Here is an 18,406-nt window from a genome sequence, read left to right on the forward strand (position 1 = left end):
ATATATTATAAAGTTCATAGGATTGAGTGAGGTATTTCAAAACAAGTCTGGGTGATGCACTGATATAAAACTTTTCATGGGGGTTACGGAATTTCGGTTTCATTAGACGAGTTGTAAAGGGAATGTCATAAAAATCGAAGAGTGACAGAGGGGTTACTACACTTTAGCTAGGTCCGATTTGGGCTAATAGCCGTATCTGGGATCCGTGGGAGATAAATGAATGAAATGAGCCCATCGAATTTTCCCTGAAAAACGTTGAGAGAAAATGTGCGATGTTTTTTTTTAAATTGCGAAAAGAAGAGAGTAAGCTTTACGGGTATTTTGGGGAAATCAGGTTAGGAGCCCTTTGACTCGCGAAAGGAGATGCCAAAACTTAAAGAGAGGTACAAGGCATCTGATTTTTCTTGCTAAACAGAGGGAGTTTCTATGGCACCAAATTGCATAGTTACGAACCTACGTTCCTGCATCACGAAGATAAAATAAAAGAGACACGTTACCGACCCACTAAAGCATTTATTCTTCCCTCGTACGATACTCAAGCATAAAAAAATGAAACCGAATTACCCAAGTATATTTACTTAAAGTCAATCGTTTAATGATTCAATCAGTTATTTCCTGATTTACATGTATATATAATTACATATACCGTAGTGTGGTGGGCTCAGTCTTTTCAAGATTCAGAAGAGTCGCAAGATGATATTTTGCACTTCATAATTACTGTAAACGAAACGAAATCGAAAAATACTAGGCTGGATAAAGTCCTTACTTTAACTGAGAAAGATAAAGCTCTTTTGAGAACAGTGAGGACTACTCATGGCTGCTCCAGTTTCGCCTTAACTGCGAGGTTACTAATGGGAGGCTTTGGTTTGAAGTTGTTAATAAGGTTTGAAGGAGGAATGGGAAGAACCAGGGGAAATGTGATGGGATGATCCCCTGTGTTGAGCCCAACGACGAAGGATGGAATGTGACAACCATGTAATGATTTCAAGGAAAAGAGGAGGATACCGGTGAAGCGCAATACTTGATTGCACCTCACCACAATCTGAGGAATATATTTTCGCCGTGCGTAATCAACTGTGTGCAGCTCAACCGGCCACTTGGATGGCTTAACTAGGTAGAATTTCATTATGATGAGGGTTTAGAAAAAAACAAAAAGTTTTACGAGGAATAGCAAAGTTTTTTTCCTACACTCACCCATATGGATATATTGATTCTAATACAACGAAAGGAGTTTTACTGTGATACCGAAACATCAAATGAGTCAATTAATATGAACTCATTGGCCCACTGTCAATTTTTTCATACCAAAACAGTGCCGAATGGCTGTTATTACTGCCACCAGAAATGAAAATTAACTTTTTCCACTATTCTTGGACATTTACACTTCACAGTAACGCCTCTCCGAAATATGGGAGAAACTTGGAAAAGAGCTTGAGGAAAACATGTATACTAATATAATATGGAAAAATTATATATTATTAAATATATAAAAATATATATATTCAGCAATTTCATAGTGCAAAAACTATCTTAAAAATAAATAATTAATCGTTAATGCGTGAGAAATAAAACCCTGCATAGTTTTGAGCCATTGTCTTAGAAAAAAATATGTAGTTTCTCTCCGTCCATAAATCAGAGAAAAACACTCCCAAAGAGCAAGTACAATAAATTATAAAATTGAACACGTATAAACAAAATGCCACACTTTGGGCCAAAATCATTTTGTTTTAGGATGATGACCACCACTTACGAGGCTAAAATACGTAAACTAAATAGCCAGATTGTATTTTAAACCGTGTCCATGTCTCATCCATGTCCATGTCATGGAACTACACACATTCCTATAGAATCTGGGAAATAATTCTTGGGAAGAGGCACGGATGGAGAATGGACAATGGAAAGGAGAATGGATTGGAGAGAGAAGAATCAATGCGGAAGACGATAATGGAAGGGAAAGAACGGGGTGGGAAAAGAGGAAGGTTGAGGGGATGGGACGTGGGAAGAGTGAGAAGTGTGGGACGGGCCGAAAGGAATTCGGAGATCTTGGGCGAGGAATTTCTTGGGGAAACGTGGGGTAGGAGGGCCGGCGCAGAGTGAAGGAAAGTGATAGCCATGGAGTCCAATTCAGAGAATGGAGGGGAAAATGTAACCGAGGTCGGAGAGTCTCTCTTTTCGAAGCGAGGGTATGGGGGCGAGGGGGGAAGAGAAGGAATGAAGTAGCCAAAAAATAGTATGGATATGGCTTGCGGCCATTTCGTCATCAAAGAGAAAAAAGGTGGGAGAGAAATGAATATGGAAAAAGATAGGGAGAGGTGATTATTCACCGAAGGACGTCCTACTGATAAAAAAAGATGGAGCAAGCAAACTTTCAAAGTGAGGGACGTATAGGCTTTCAGAATTTGAGCGCATTGTCTTTTTTTCTCCAGGAGGGTGCGAGGTCTTTATGGGTCCCCCAAGGCTTACTTTGACCCCGTCTTCCCTCCAATATTTTTGAAAACATTGGAAAAAAATCAAATTTTCATCCAGTTTGCATTACACATTTTGCCTTTCTAAGCATATCGTTTGATACATGTTTTGAAAAAAATGATTGAACAACAGTTGAGCTAAGCCTATAAATATATAAATAACGCGGATATAATATACAACAAACATTGAAATGGAAGCAAATTTAATCTTCTTTCTAACTAAAACCTCAACTTATCCATTGAGCTCCTCAATACAAAACTAAAGATACGGGAAAACGAGTAAACATAGTGTCAAGAGCACTTGTGGATATCAATGTGGCAGAGCACATTGGACGATTTGTCACCATCGTTCTCCAAAATTAATAAATGGAAGTAGCGTAGGTGATATGTGTTTAGGGTCTGTAATGGTGATAGGACAGAGAACCGACACGTCGATTAATAATAGCAGCGGCCAATAGTCCGGATTCCTACGGTGCTTCGCAAAGAGTGAGGGCTTCCTCAACGCCCCCCGTAATCTGAGTGCCCCAGGTGTTTTGTAAGCCCTCGGCGACCTACAATAAATCCTGGAGGCATCCATTGAACCCTATTCGACCCTCCTCATCATTATCCCAATTGTTCGAAGCGAAAGTATATTATGAGACGGTAGAGGAGAAGTCTCCCTTCTCATTATTTAGAAGATATCTCGCTTCACATATTTACCTGTACACTAAATTTAAATATACTGTAAGAATTTGGAGAACCACCAAAGAGGGTTTTATTTGAGAAATGAGATGAAGTCTAAAGAAAATCCGCCATAAATATCCAAAATTATTACTGGAGAAATTAAGTGCTACAAGAATAAATGGAAAATTATTATGGAATCTTTTTCAACCACAGAGAGGACATTCTAATACTGTAAGCAGAAAAAGGACACTCGAAAATGGAAAGGAGGGGACAAAAGAGTCTGCTTCTGGATAAAAAAGAAAAATTAAGACCATATTTTTCCTTTAGGTAAAAAACCCTGGTAGAATGGGACATACGAGGGTCATCCGGAAAGTAGTACCCGTTCGTGCCGCATGAAGTGCTGACGACGCGAGTAGCCGCTGGACGAGGTCAGATAGCTTCAGTGGCTTGTCTGCCTTCTCTGAGCCAAGTTGCGTGACGCTAGCATTGCCTGTGTTGTTTCTGTGATTGTTTACAATGTTTAAAAAAATTGAGAACGCCGCCAGTTGTGAAGTGAGGGCAGTGATTAAATTCCTCAATGCAAGAAACGTTCGCCCATGTGATATTCATCGCCAATTAAAGGAGGTGTATGGAGACAATGTAATGGACGAGTCGTCTGTTCGGCGGTGGTGTCGCAACTTCAACATGGGGAGGGGGAACACACACGACGATGAGCGTTCGGAGAGACCGTCTGTCATTACAGACCAACTGGTGAGCTCAGTTGACGAATTCGTGAGGAACGATCGGCGCGTCACAATTGATGACATCTGTGAGCATTTTCCCAATGTTTCTCGAACAATTGTTGATGAAATTGTTAAACACCATCTGCATTATGCAAAAATTTGTGCAAGATGGGTCCCTCGCGTATCTCAATGAGCTGGCGGCGAAGGACTATGCAGCAGGAATACAGAAACTTGTCACACGTTATGACAAATGCCTTAATTTGCTTGGAGATTATGTTGAGAAGTAGTTTAAAGTATCCTCTTTCAAATAAAATTTTTTATGTTTGTTAATATTTACTTTTGTGTCTTTATTTCACGAACGGGTACTACTTTCCGGATGACCCTCGTATTAGTTTGTTCTTGGAACAATTCGCAATCATAATAAAACGTAGCTCCTAACATTTTAATCAGAGAAAAAGCATAAGTTTTAAGCCCACCAATGCTTTGTGACGAAAATCCATTAGAGCAAAGGAGACCTCGGGTGGGAGACTAGTGAGTGGTGGCATCGAAGTGGAGGCAGAGGGGCCGAAGATATTTGCTACCCACAGCCCTCAGACGCCATCGGCGAGTCTCGAGTGGGCGGGAGAGCACGCGGAATGAGAATGAGGCCCGGCATTCGCGGGACCCCTCCTCACCGAACCTCTCGCTAACGACTAGAAGCCATGCGTGCCTGCGCGTGAGTCTCAACAATAGGGTGCGTGCATGAGTCCACCCCCTTCAATTCCCCCTCCCCCCTTCCCCTCGAACTTCGCCTCGCCCCACCTCAGCCATCTTCGTAAATACCACGTCCCCTCCCCACATCCACGCGCCACCCTCGCAGAGTGCGTTTGCGTGGTTACGGTTGGTAGGACGAGGTAAATGCTGCCGCTGTCGGGGTAGCAGAAAGTCGCTCTTATGGGGATCACCCCCAGCACTCCCGCCGTCTCCCCTCTGCACTCCAAGAGCACTTTCGGGGGAGTTCCTCCTTGTGACGCTGTAGCTGTCAAATGCAACTGTAAGCGGGTTCATTTGGGCGACGTGAAATTTTGGTGGGAGGGGGGGAAAGGGAGTATTCCGATGCTTCGGGGGTCGTGGTGTTCGGAGTGGGGGGATTTTTGTGATGAAGTGGGGATGGTGGAGGGGTTGGAAAATGGCTAGGGTGGGCATCACTGGAGGGCTGATGGTGTGGGAGGAATGAGTGATGCGGAGGAGGGGAAGCGAGAGGATAAGTGCAGAGCAATTTGGAAAATGGGGTGGAGGGAAGAATGAATGTAACAACCACTGCATCTGCTTAAAATTTAACACCTCGCGTCGGGCATGAATGCCGTGTACCGTTTGAGGGGAGAGAGCCTTGGATGTTACTTTGATGCATCCGGACACCTCCCCGGAACCCATATAATGCTACCCCTCCATTCAAAAACCGCCCCGTTTACATTTAGCGTCAACCTCAAGCCCTAGTCGACACATACTTCCCGCAGAGAAAACGTACGACCGCTCTTACCACCATCAATTATTTAGGTATGGTATGTCATTTCCACCTGTCTTTACTTGGCTTGCGTATTCATTGCTATTTCTTATGCCAAACACTTCTTACTCTCAGCTTCATGTTTTCATTCCCATAAATTTTAATTTTTTTCTTCCTTAATGCCCATTATCCAATCTCCCATCATGTGAATTCATTTGCATCAGACAGAAGTTAGTGGAAATTTATGACTCATTGTATGAGCCAATTGTCATTTTTTTAGCTTTAACTTGTTGTTCTCCGAAAATACATCCTAAGAATACGTAACAGGACATAATAAGAAATAAATATCTTTAAGTGACAAAGAAAAACTCCTCGTTATAAAAAATAAAATTAACAACCTCTATGCTGTAGTTTCTCTAGGCTATCACTTCAGAATGCTAAGAGCCTCTTCAGAAGTGAATACTAACCGACTTCGATGCGGAGTCGATATAGTCATTAACACGTTTCTCTAAAACATCGAGTCATTTTAACAATCCCTATGGTAGTCCCGTAGATCCATGTAAAATAACAATATGCTTGCATGAAAACTTACATGAGCTCATTTCCACATTAAATTTGTTTATGAATGTTTCATAGTAATTAGAAAACCAATTTTGAACAATTGGTCTTGCAGCTGATCCGAGGTTTCCCACCTGAAGAAGTCGACATTTCGTCAAAACCGGTGGCACGCTACAGAAGAACTAAAAAAAACAATTTGTTCGACCGACACAAACCCCTTGCAATAATTTGATTCCAAAATATTAGCTTTGGTTCCATCCATTATTATTCTCTTGGACTATATATCCGAAAAATGAATTTAAATGCATGTACAGTGTTAGTGAGCAAAACCGTAATTGATAACCAAAATTCATCTCCAATCTCATAAAATTTCATTCATATTCATGAGGCTTTTGTTACCAAGCAAAAATAAAAGAGTCATATGTTGATATTTCCAGTTTAATTTTAAATTGTCCGGTAAGTAAAATGCTTCGTTTACTGAATATTTGAACTTTTTTGACTGGGATACCCAATGAAGAAAGTCTCCAACCATCAGAATGATCAAGCTATAACTATTATCATTATTAGTTTCCACCTTTTAAGTTAGTTTTTGAATGGGCATAGACTATAAATATCATTGACGTAATTTTCCTCATTATTAAATAATTTAGGTTTGACTTCATATGATTTAATACGCCTAAGTCAATCGTTAAAGCAGAGATGAGTGCTGTTTCTTTTAACGCTAATGCCCGTAATGAAATGGTCTGCCAAAGAATTTTTCGAATAAGCAAAAATCGTTTCCGATATAACTTACTTCTTCCCATAAAAAACATGTAGTTTGCACCCCCTCCCTCCAAAAGGGGACTGCATAATTAAGGTAGGAAGAAATAACCATTTCAGTCGATGAGCACCCGCCTACGCATGACCGAGAGGATTCCCGGCAAACAATTAACGCCCTGAAAAGGGAAAAATAATTAATGTGCCCAGGAATGGGATGGTTCAGTGGAGGGGAGGGATATCAACTCTCTCTCTCTGCCACAGGAGTTCGACGTCCTTTTAAAATGCAAACGCCGCGAGAGTTGAGTGAGAGGGGTTGAGCACACCGACATGCCTCCAACACAGCCTCCTACGAGGGTCATCCGGAAAGTAGTACCCGTTCGTGCCGCATGAAGTGCTGACGACGCGAGTAGCCGCTGGACGAGGTCAGATAGCTTCAGTGGCTTGTCTGCCTTCTCTGAGCCAAGTTGCGTGACGCTAGCATTGCCTGTGTTGTTTCTGTGATTGTTTACAATGTTTAAAAAAATTGAGAACGCCGCCAGTTGTGAAGTGAGGGCAGTGATTAAATTCCTCAATGCAAGAAACGTTCGCCCATGTGATATTCATCGCCAATTAAAGGAGGTGTATGGAGACAATGTAATGGACGAGTCGTCTGTTCGGCGGTGGTGTCGCAACTTCAACATGGGGAGGGGGAACACACACGACGATGAGCGTTCGGAGAGACCGTCTGTCATTACAGACCAACTGGTGAGCTCAGTTGACGAATTCGTGAGGAACGATCGGCGCGTCACAATTGATGACATCTGTGAGCATTTTCCCAATGTTTCTCGAACAATTGTTCATGAAATTGTTAAACACCATCTGCATTATGCAAAAATTTGTGCAAGATGGGTCCCTCGCGTATCTCAATGAGCTGGCGGCGAAGGACTATGCAGCAGGAATACAGAAACTTGTCACACGTTATGACAAATGCCTTAATTTGCTTGGAGATTATGTTGAGAAGTAGTTTAAAGTATCCTCTTTCAAATAAAATTTTTTATGTTTGTTAATATTTACTTTTGTGTCTTTATTTCACGAACGGGTACTACTTTCCGGATGACCCTCGTATCTTTCTCTCTCTCTCTCTCACGCCCTCGCCATCCTCGGTGCGGGGTGAGTGGCGCTCGGAGGAGTGGAGGAGGAAAGGAATGAACGAGATGGCAGGGACGGTCGTCTGGTAGGGGAGAAGGTAAGAGGTAGGCAGTCCTCAAGGGGCGACTTCGGTTGGAGAGGTGGGTCCAAGGGAAGGCCTGACGTGCAAAAAAGATATACTAATAGTCTGGGTTCCTTCTCGTGTTCAGGGGGAAGGTGTGTGGCGAGGTTTTTCATTCTCCCTCCCCTCAGCACTCACCCGGAGGGCAGGGTAAGGAGGTTTCTGGGATGGGTGAAGTTAGCCACGAGAGAGAGAGCGGAAAGACGGGACCCATGTGGAGGGTTAGGCGGAGATGGCTGAGCGACTTAGGTTCGCGATGATTACGGCGGGGAGAAATATAGAACGTGAAATTAGGAAGAAGCATAAGTGCTTTACGGTGCAGGTGACACTGTATATTAATTGTATGTCATATATGCTACATCGGGGGCCAACTAAAGTAAATTTCCATGCCATTTGGTTCAGTTAGTAGATAAAAAATACAGATTAATACACACCACTCCGAAAGAAAATGTTTCAACATATTTGCGGTTCTCACGTAAAGTGGTGACTTCATAAAACAACCCTTTGCAGTCTAAACATGTTTGATAAATTAAATGACTACAGTAATAAGAGTTTGAATAGATTTCCAAAGACTTAAAAAAACTCACATGGATATTGTAATGTGAGGTTAAGTAATATGCATGAAAACATATACATAAACTTTTCCTCCAGTTTTTCATGCCGGTCATTAGAGTATGACTTCACCGAAATATTAAGAGTTTATTTTATGGAAATTTCTTCAACGATTTTCAATTTTTTTGGTCCAAATGGTGATGTTAATGACCACCCAACTCTTTTCATATATTGCATAGCTGTTAATTTCAGCCGCGGTTCGTGGAGACCTGATCCAGTGTTCTCCGCGAACAAAAGCATACCAGATGGATAGATTATGCCTATGTAACGATTTAAAAATAATATTTAAAAAATAATCAGTCATTTAATAATATTTCAAGGTATGTTGATTGATATTAGTAACGTAAAATGAATTGACGCTGTATTCATATGAATTTTCTTTTCAGGGTTGGGTCATTGTAGGTAGTCATACTTGAATAATGCTCAACTTTTTCATTCCCTACTGCTTTGTATCATCCTTTTTCATTCGTATAAAGTGCCTTTTCCTCCTTTAATCTTTTCTTACAGTACAATTAGTCCATCCATTTCACTTTTAACAGTCATCCAAAGGAAAGTGTGTTGAAAATTTCAGGCATTTCGCTCCAGGTGCCAAGTGTGATGGATACATTGCCACATACCGCATGAGAGCATTTATATGCTACTTCTTTCCTTGTGGCTCATGTCGTTTCTTTGATAATTAGGACGTTGAAATTCATACATTTCATATTGTTGAAACGAGGAATATCAGTAAGATGGCGTTCGTAGGACTTAGAATTAAGGTTGGGAAAAGCGTACACGCAGCCCGTTAGCGAAAAATGGAATAAAATTACAAGATGTAACGAAACAAAGACAAGTTGTATTCAGGTGCAGGTTTGCAAATAAAAAGTGTGCCAGTACCGTAATTAATTATTAAGGGGTAAATTCCTTTTGAAATGCTCATAATGGAGAAAACTTGAAATTCGTTAGTCCGAGAGGCCCACTGAAGAAAAGGCGCAAAGCCAGACATTAACTAGTCCACGGTACATCCCACTAAAATAGCAACAAAGGCGCTTGATGCTTTTGATGGCTCAGAATGAAGAACAAAAGGATTCAGAGAGGACGTTTTAATTAACGCAAATGCGGCATGCGGAACGAAAGCTTCGCAGTTACGTAGTGGCAGGTGTTACGTACGTTCGTTCCCTACGAATGTTGGTACACTTTTCCATTTAGAGAGAAAAAAAGCTAAAGCAGCATTCATTCCCAGTACTTTATGTACTAGATGAAAAAGATATTGTCCGCAATCCGTTAAGGAAGCAAAAAATGAGAGCACTACACCCTGGGTGGCGTGTCCTGGAATTCCCATTTACTGTGACCACTCGAGGGAAAGGATGCGAAGTAAAGCTTATAAATTACTAAGAAATTGGAATTTAGAAACAGCGCAGTAAACGGGATTACGCTTGCTTGCATATTTAACCTAAAAGTTTCAAGCTGTAAGGGTAGTCACTGTATCGAATTCCTAAAAGGGGGTGAATAAAAGAAGAGAAGACATTCTATAAAAAAGAGTTCCACGGCTTAGTAAAAAGATTCGCTGGGATAGAGTGAAAAACGCAATAAGAAAGAATGAATACAGAATATACACACACTACACATATATGTGCATATAGAGAGATCGGAAGTCTGATGAAGGAAGAGAGAAACTATGTAACGAGTTCGTGCAGTCGATCGTACCGTACTCTGAAACAGAATGGTTCTTACGTAAAAAGGAGCTTCAGGGAAAGGGAATTGAATGGAGGATATCGGGAATCAGGCGAGCGAGTAAGCAGATATCTATTGCAGATGAAGTCTCCCTCAGACTGGAACGACATGTGGAATAGTTGCGCGATAATAATTTGGAGAGTTATTATTATGGAAAGCTGAAGAACGGTTAGAGTAACTGGAAGTCTGTAGTCGGTATGTTGTGCGCATGCGCTTGGAAAAAGAAATTGAATAGGAATGTATAGATTTTATGGAGCTTAAAGTAGAAATTCACGCTGGGGAAAAATTGCGTCGGAACCAAAGTAACCAGGACACCAAATGAATGACGAGAGCATTGTCCAAAAATCGTTTCTAAACATCAGAATACAATTACTCAAGGACACATTTATTGATACATATATAGACATGTATGTGCACAAATGTTTTTATGTACGAGCTAATAAATATTCTATTGCATGTATGAAATTACATTTGTGTGTGTGTATATATATATATATATATATATATATATATATATATATATATATATATATATATGGTTGGTGCTAAAACACCCTCGCCACTCGTTCTCATGACGGCTTGAGGAGTTTAGTGAAGATGTAGGTGACCAACTGCGGCAGATATAGCAACCTAGCTCCTAACTCCCTGTGAAGGATGATACTGTTTCCTATTACAATATACTCATAATATTCATCGAAAAAACTAAGACCTAAAAGACTGATGATCATATTTGGCAGGGCATATTTGCCGTGAAATTTGCGTTTTTTATTACATTCACCACAGACATTGTTCTTTATTTAGCACAGAAAACGGTATCCTTAAATGACCAAACTCACAATCTCTTTCAAATTTGGAAAAAGAGATGGTAAATATATGAGTAATCACTACATATATAATTATTACAATGGAAGATAAAACTATTTCATAATATACATACTAACAATAAAAAATTTCCGTTAAAGTCTTTTTGCATCATTATGTAACTCGAAAAATTCATTTACGAAATGTGACTTTTAACAGTAACTATGACTTGCATTTAAATCTCTCATTATATTATTAGCCACCATTTCATTTATGGGTGTGCGAATATATAATACATAGTCAAATATAAATAAACTGGATGATCAGGAGTGAAAATGGTAATTTTAAATGGCCAATAATGGACATGGGTGTTTGCATTTATTTAAAGCTCAGATTGTAACAGGATAGTATCTAACATTAAACATAGATACATCAAATCATACAATACAGTGTCCATAATTAAATCACGCAATACACAATCAAATAATAGAACATTATTGAATATTAATTCGATATATGGAGGTATAATATGATAATATTAATATTACATTACTAATATTGAAATAATAATATAATACCTGTACCTCTAATCTTACCGTCCATTCAAAAGAAAGTTTTTGATGTTGTAATTAATAAATAACTATACCGACATACGTATAATAGGGAACTACCTCAATGAAGTACATCTAGCAATTAATTTGAAATGTACAAACCTTAACGCTGGTCCCCTGTTAATGTGATGTTTGTGTAACTAGTCGTAATTAACCGTTACTCACTCTGATGCTGCCAATGCAAACAGCGAAGTAACCTCGCTCTTAACTCTGTCTCGAATACACCGCCATCAAATATGAATCCGTAGCAGGAAAGTCAGAAATACATGTAAATTTAATGTACTTGTTGATAAGAAATGCCTTTTTAAACACTTCATTGAGACCCTAATAAGTAAACGATTTTATTACGCTTTCCTATTATAAAATTCCACATTTTTCCTAGAGACTACAATCAGCTCCACTCTGGTTTTTCTCATCTTCACCACCACTTCCCCATCCCTCTATCATGTTCGTCCATCCTGTATGTACTCTATTCTTTGGCATGCCTAACCTCCACTAAACCGTCCCATCCCTTGGCTCTACCTCTCTCCTCACCTTCCATCATCCTCCCGATCACCTGATGTTTTACGACGCTGTATTTTATGGGCCAAAAAAAATGAAAACGAGCAAAAGACGGAAGAAAGCGTGCATCTTTCCCATTTTCCCATCCACGTCCCCCTCCCGCTCTTCTCTGAAAGCCTGTCCCCCTTCTCGTTCACCTACCAAGCTTTACACGGTTCACCTTTCGTTTTCAATATTCCCTTCCACATTCAAGGGAAGCCGTCGCTCTTCTTATCGTCTCAGGTGGAAAAACTTTCATAAGAGAGTAACCATTATTAACTCCTGAGCTACTCACCCTGTCAAACCCTTTTTGTTTCTCTGCTCATGCTCGTCGCTCAACGAACATGTATGAGAATGTGATCAGAATTATACGCTATCCTCCAGAAGCCTCGTTAATAGCTAAACAGAGCACCTTGGGAACGAATTTGATTACTGTAGATTGACTTTATTTGCATAATGTCGTTATCATCATCATATTCGTTCGGAAAGTAAAACCGTCCGTTAATTTTTTCCCTCGTCTCTTGAAAGGCAAATTTATGTCATTCGGTAGAAGTAAATCGACTATTACTTCTAAAAGACAGAAATCAGCCTCAAGAGATTCAATCAATTTCAGACCATGGAAAACAAACTTTTTGTTTTATGCCTTCGTCAGAATTATCGGATCTATTATATTTGTTGAATCTAATTTCAGCAAATACGGTCGTGCATAATGAATAAATTTCTCTAATCCATTGTAATTGTTGACAAATTGAACTGCCACCTGCAAATAATCCACTCGAAAATAACACGGCTTGAAAAAATTGTCCATTAAAAGCGCGTGGCGTATTTCCTTATTATTTTTTGGTGAGAATAGTCTACATTTTAACAGCTAAGGCTTTTATTGCCACTTAGATAAAAAATATCATTAGGAAGATTACCGAGGACGGACGCGAGCATCTTTAAAGTTTATGGTCCATCGTCTACCGCAAAGCTGTGTTAGCCGTTAAGTGCTATGTCTTTCATGCAGCGTGAAATGGCTCTGGAAAAAATAAATTGAGTTCACACTAGCCGTCTTCAGAAAAAGTTTTCACGTCGTGAAGGAATCATGCCGGCCACTAAAATAAAACATATTGTAATCTTGCCGACAATGGTGGAACCTTCCATGCCTTCCGTACGGTCTTGCTATCATTAGCCGTAAACCGCGGGAAAAGTTGTGGGCCGAAAGTAAACATGGGAAGGAAACGCTGCCCGTAAAAGTACGCCATCTAACTGACACCCACCCACTTTCGCAGTGTGTGGAGTGAGTCTATGCCACTGCCATAATCTGGTCTCCCCGAAGGTATCGCATGGGCACTTGTCTCCCATCTTTTCCTCCCCCATTCCACTCTTATTCTTTATTTTACCTAGAACCTTAATCCGTCACCTTCCCGTGAGCTTATTGCCTCGCCATGCATCTCAACTCCCTGGCCCGAAATTTCCTCCATACCCTCCCTTCGCCCCAACCATGCTATTCCGCGCTATTCTCTCTCCTTTTTTCTGAGTCAGAGCCAACCATCGATTCCGAGATATACTCCTATCATTCTTTGCCTTCCTCTCCCTATATCTTGTCTCAATATCTATGCATGGAAAAAAAAGGAAACGACCACTCCAACTTCCATGCACCCTTTTTTTCATGCGCATTCACTCTCCTTCCATTTCCACGCTTCATTCCTCCTTTCTGACTCCTCCATTCGAAGATACTAGACTGTGGGCCGTTATAATATCAGCTTTGGTTATTTCCATAGTAATATGGTCTGTTTGCGATCTTTCATTAAAGACAATATATTTTAGTTTTTGTAAGACTTAGTGTCAGTTTGGTAAAATATAAGAAGGAACCCGTCGGCAACGAATCAAGGTGAAATATCATTTTTTTATAGCATGTACACTGCTGGTAGATTTTAAAATCTACTGAAAAGAGAATACTCGATTATGAGACACACTCTCAGGCTTTACTTGGTGGAAGTCTTTCACACTAGGCGTGAATGAGGGACCACTAACTTAGCAGATTCAACTAGAATTTTTATTTTGCACGATCATGGTTTTGTTGCAAGGCAACTGATGATGTTGCCCTGCAACAAAATCATGCTCGTGCGAAATAGTTAAATAGTTAAAGTTAGTAGTAGAAGTAAAGTTAGAATAAATTTTATTGGAACCTTCAAAGTTAGTCGTCCTTCATTTACACCAAGTATTTGATGACATTTTTGCTGCTTTTTTCATCGCATAGTTACAGAGAAGAGTATGTTTCCTCCTATTTCCAACCACCATAAGTTTGCTATTTTAAAATATGTCAAGAAGGCCTTTATCTATTTCGAATTAAAATAATAATTATCTTTATCCATCCTACACTTTCCTATCTCCCTTATGCAACGCCTTGTACCTCCAGTTACGTCTACCTGCCTCTCCCACTCCTCCTTTCTCCGCCATCTTTGCGCAAACACGCAACTGCCTCCATTTCATTTCACACTGGTTTCCCTTCCCTTCTTTATTCTTATCCCTCCGTTTTCTCCGTGTCTCCCTGCCACCGTCTTGATTGCACGTATCCAAAACCACTTTCCTGCGCACCTGACTCTTCCTTGTCCCTTCTCCATGCGATTTGCCGAAATATTTTCCCCTCCCACTCTACATCTTCTCCTGACTACCCCTTCTCATTTACCCCAACCCTCCATTTTTCCTTTCGTGAAACGACACGAACGCAAACAGCAAAACTCATTCACGTGCACACTGCCCCCGTAGGTAAGACACCTCTCTAGCCCCCTTCCCCCTACTCCAACCCACACACTGTGCCATGCCCCCTCGCGTCCATTTTCATTTCCCCTAGCGATCTTCATTGCTGTAAATTCCGGACGGTGGGGCATAAGCTCCCACGTGCTCCCGCGCCTCGTCCCTCGCTCCCTGCAAACTCGAGGGCTACTTATTACGCCCCCGACCCGCCCGTTCCCCTCCATTGCTCCTCTTCATGCCTATCTCGCCTCCTATCTCCCTCTTCTCCGCGAGCGTCCGCAAGGACAGCTGCCCGTCTTCCTTACGCTCCCCGTTCCATTCCTCTCTCCCCCTCAATCTCCCTCTTCTCTTCCTCACTCTTTCCCTTTCCTCACATTACTCCCACCTGTCTCCCGGACCCATGGCTTTAACTCCTTCAATACCCTCCCTCATCGTCAACCCTTCATTTTTTATATCCTCTCCCGTACTTTCTCCATTGGCTCCTTTTGAGAAAAACCCCGCCCTCGCTGTCTTCGTCACTCTCAAATACGCCAAACGTATTTTTACAGTCTCGAGCTTACTTGTACAATTCGTATCGTATTTGCTGCAACATATTCTCCACTTCCCCTCCTTCCCCAACTTGTAGATCGTTTTTACATTTCGGTGTGACCACGTGAAATAGTCTATTACTACCCCCCATGGGTAGTAATATACTATTTCACGTGGTCACACCGAAAACTATTCGGTTGCCTCATGAAAACATATGCTCCGTTATTACTGCGTGATAATTTAACCCAGCGTAATTATTCCCTTTTTTCGTCTTCCCATCTAATGCCCTCCTGTTTTCGAGAAATATATTTTCACTAGGTCAATGTGCTTTATATATTTTCAACTTTTTTTTGCTTGTTCTGAATTTAAAGACAAACCTGGATTCTATAATGTTTCTACAAATTTCTGCCAATAATCACACACGATTATTTCGTGAATTCCTTAGAATCTTTTTGGTACAGATACACGAGATTCTCGTACCACATGAATATTTTTTACATTTGATCCACTCCTATTCCAGCTCCACGGGGCTCCATCCACTTCCTATGTCGAATAGGAGATTCCCTCCTCTCCAACTATGGCTTAATTCTCCTTCTATCAACTTCCATTCTCCCCCCGTGTCCTCACTACCTAATTCATGTTCCTTTCCACGATGAAATCCAACTCCCTCACCCATCCTCCACGCTCTACTTCCCTTTCATGCTCTCTCTTCGCTTTCCACCCACGCCATGCCGGGGGCCACGTCAGCGTGACCTATATGCATGCATTGTTTGGGGAAGGCTTCGGTTTCTGTAATCGGTCCGAATTTAATGACACGAGCGCTAGAAAAATAGATAGGATCTAAAAAAAAATTCATTTCCCGTTCCGAAGGGAGAAGTGATGCAATCGAGACAAACGAGAAAAAGTAATTCACCTGCGGACCCGGTCGAAGATTTTTTTCCGCTGATAAGTTTTTTAAAACCTTCGTGTTGCAGATAAATCGATAGAATGAATAATAACCTAGCCACGGAAAGGATGAGGATTGTTTGACTCTGGTTTCTCTTCCTTTGGATGAGAAATTAAGCGATTCGGAACGTCATTTGCGCTATAACTATTCTTACCGTCGTCGTATTTCTTTCTGGGACAAAACACGAGTAGTAAAAAGTTTTCAAGCAGAAATTTTTGCAAAAAATCATTACTTAATATTTTATAAAAACGGGTTAAAATTTTCAAGGAGGTATAAAATGGAAAAAATATTACTGGCTAATATTTTTCAAAGCAATCACGTTGATTTCATAATTTTCTGCTGTTTAAATTTAGAGCACAGCCTTGAAGTTGTGTAGAGTTCTTCACTTGTATTTCGTAACCTCACGTCAATAAAATAAAAAGTGGCAAACCGCATGAAAACATGAAATTTATAGAATAATATTATGTACTTTTCCTAAATTTTGCTCTCATTTTTAAAGGAATAACTAATTTCAAATAAGCTGATATCCGTGAAAACGTTTTATACACAATCTAAGGCTTAGAAATTGCCAATATTTAGTGACGAATATTGAATGTTAGGCTGCTTACTGACTATATATTCAAAATCTTTAAGATATTAATTTATGCGCGCACCACTGGCTTCACATTTTGCATTGCATAATATTTGCTTCACACTAAAAATAATAATGAAAATATAACTGGACCAATTTTTTATTAATACGTAAAATGGGACTGATTAAAAATAGAACGTGGCATCTATTATTAGAAAAACCATATTGAATCACCGGAATGATAACATATCCGCATTTGAAAAGGAAAATTAAGACAAAAATTCTTCCAACTTTGATAAAAGATTACTTTCTTCTCTTTATTTTTTTCTTATAAGCTATAAGTTTGGTTGGCAAGAAAATTCCTTCATTAATATAGTTAAGCAAACCTTTTCCCATGCACGTATTTCAGCGGCTGAGTTTCTTCAATCCCTATTGGGGGGTTAGACGGATGTAAAAATGAGGAAAGGGTGTCTTAAATATTGCAATATTTCTAGAGAAGTGATGTCTTATGTAAATTAATAACTCAGTTCATACCTTTTCAGTTAACTGAAAATGGAAAAGAGAAGACATGATATATTAAGCGCTTGGGGAAATCCGCGTTTGGATTTAACTTTGGCATTCAAGCCCGCTCTAAAAAATTAAACCAGATTTTCAATTATGCCCTTTCTAAACATGTTACAAATAGAAATTATCGAAAAATAATAAATATTTTTTAAACTCCTCAGTATTTTTAAAATTTCCTCGTTAAAAAAGTCTTCCCGCAGCACATTTGTTCAGATCTAAGCTTTTTGGCTCGTTGGACATTAACGAAAATGTTTTCGGAAGAAATCACTGACGTTTCCGCTCATTACGAATTTATTCCAATCCCACGAGGGTGAAGGATAAAAAGAACTCGTGTATGTGTGGGGAGAAGGGAGAAAGAGACCTAGGGGAGAGAAAAAGGAAATGGGTTTTAATATTATTTTACGTTCGCGCTTCGGAATACTTTATTTTTTCCATCCACCCTCCCCATTCCACCAGCCCTCCTCCCTCAGTCTATAAATGTGCCGAAAGTCATCTTTATTGATTTTTTTCTCATTACTCGTTTTTTTTTCTCCCTCCATCCCTAAATGGCGAGCGGGGTGGATGAGGAGAGACTTCGCATCTAACAACGCCGATAAATTCTTCATCTCACTGAAAAACCTTTCCTTAAAGATCTAAAAGGGCGAAAGGGAGAGAGGGTGGGAGTTGGTCCAGAGAATGAGATAGAGAGAAGTCCAAGAATTCGTGTGGAGGTCTGAAGAAAGGGGGCGGGGGAGAGCGAGTGGGGGTTGGAATGGCGGGAGGGGTTAAGAAATCGCCAGTGGAGGAATGGGTGGGTGGCGAATAAATGGAGGGGAAGATGGCGGTGCAGTTGAGTGACGAGGGGTTTGAGAGGGCAGGCAGGTCAGACGGGAGGAGTGGGAG

General features: G+C 40.4%; 1 protein-coding gene across 1 annotated transcript in view; it reads right to left on the bottom strand.

Annotated features, from left to right (window-relative positions):
- LOC139690016 (uncharacterized) overlaps positions 1-18,406 on the bottom strand; it is a 569,066-nt gene that overhangs the window by 295,065 nt on the left and 255,595 nt on the right. The gene's annotated exons all lie outside the window — the stretch shown is intronic.

The sequence above is a fragment of the Hetaerina americana genome, unplaced genomic scaffold (assembly GCF_022747635.1).
Source record: "Hetaerina americana unplaced genomic scaffold, ioHetAmer1.1.p SCAF_3, whole genome shotgun sequence".
Classification (NCBI taxonomy): Eukaryota; Metazoa; Arthropoda; class Insecta; order Odonata; family Calopterygidae; genus Hetaerina; species Hetaerina americana.